The following is a 1455-nucleotide window of genomic DNA, read 5'->3' as shown; positions in this document are numbered from 1 at the left end:
TGGAAAATACAGTTTTTATTTTGGTGTGAAAATGTATCTACTTTGAAAAAAATTCAACTATTTGTTTGAAATTTCGACTTGAGTGAAAATTTTGTCTTTTTGGAAGAAAATTCTTTTTTTTTTTTTATTTATTTGGTAGAATATTTTCCGACTTTGTTGAAAGTTAATTTTTTTTTTTAGTAAAAATGTAACTGTTTTGTTGAAAGTTCCTACTTTTGGTTTAAAAAATTTAATCTTCTCGGTGGAAAATTAATCTTTTTGATTGAATATTTTTACTCTTATTGAAAATTCGTCTTTTTGGTGGAAAATTAATCTTTTAGTTGAAAATTCATTTCTTTGATTGAACATTCTTTTTTTTTTTGTTGTAAAAATTAATCTTCTTGGTGGAAGATTTATTTCATTTGTTGAAAATTTAATTAGTCTGTTTAAACTTTAACTGTTTTATTGACAAATTCGTGTTTTTCTGTTATTAAGAATTTGACTATTCTGATAGAAAATTAAAATATTTGTTAAAATATTCAACAATTGAAAATTGACTGAATAACCTTTTTTGGTGGAAAATAGAGTTTTTATTTTGGTGTGAAAATGTATCTACTTTGAAAAAACTTCAATCATTTGTTTGAAATTTCGACTTGAGTGAAAATTTTGTCTTTTTGGAAGAAAATTCTTTTTTTTTTATTTATTTGGTAGAATATTTTCTGAATTTTGGAAAATCAATCTTTTTGGTTGAATATTTTTACTCTTATTGAAAATTCGTCTTTTTTGGTGGAAAATTAATCTTTTAGTTGAAAATTCATTTCTTTGATTGAACATTCTTTGTTTTTTTTTGTTGTAAAAATTAATCTTCTTGGTAAAGATTTATCTCATTCGTTGCAAATTTAATTAGTCTGTTTAAACTTTAACTGTTTTATTGACAAATTCGTGTTTTTCTGTTATTAAGAATTTGACTATTCTGATAGAAAATTAAAATATTTGTTAAAATATTCAACAATTGAAAATTGACTGAATAACCTTTTTTGGTGGAAAATAGAGTTTTTATTTTGGTGTGAAAATGTATCTACTTTGAAAAAAAATTCAACTATTTGTTTGAAATTTCGACTTGAGTGGAAATTTTGTCTTTTTGGAAGAAAATTCTTTTTTTTTTTTATTTATTTGGCAGAATATTTTCCGACTTTGTTGAAAGTTAATTTTTTTTAGTAAAAATGTAACTGTTTTGTTGAAAGTTCCTACTTTTGGTTTAAAAAATTTAATCTTCTCGGTGGAAAATTAATCTTTTTGATTGAATATTTTTACTCTTATTGAAAATTCGTCTTTTTTGGTGGAAAATGAATCTTTTAGTTGAAAATTCATTTCTTTGATTGAACATTCTTTTTTTTGTTTTGTTGTAAAAATTAATCTTCTTGGTTGAAGATTTATTTAATTTGTTGAAAATTTAATTAGTCTGTTTAAACTTTA

The 1455-nt window shown here is 22.1% G+C and overlaps 1 protein-coding gene across 5 annotated transcripts in view; it reads left to right on the top strand.

Annotated features, from left to right (window-relative positions):
- Positions 1–1455, top strand: part of LOC117171616 (E3 ubiquitin-protein ligase Mdm2-like) — a 25999-nt gene that overhangs the window by 22938 nt on the left and 1606 nt on the right. The window lies entirely within an intron of this gene.

Source organism: Belonocnema kinseyi, chromosome 4, assembly GCF_010883055.1.
Source record: "Belonocnema kinseyi isolate 2016_QV_RU_SX_M_011 chromosome 4, B_treatae_v1, whole genome shotgun sequence".
In the NCBI taxonomy this organism is placed as follows: domain Eukaryota; kingdom Metazoa; phylum Arthropoda; class Insecta; order Hymenoptera; family Cynipidae; genus Belonocnema; species Belonocnema kinseyi.
This window is presented reverse-complemented; position numbering and strand designations above follow the sequence as displayed.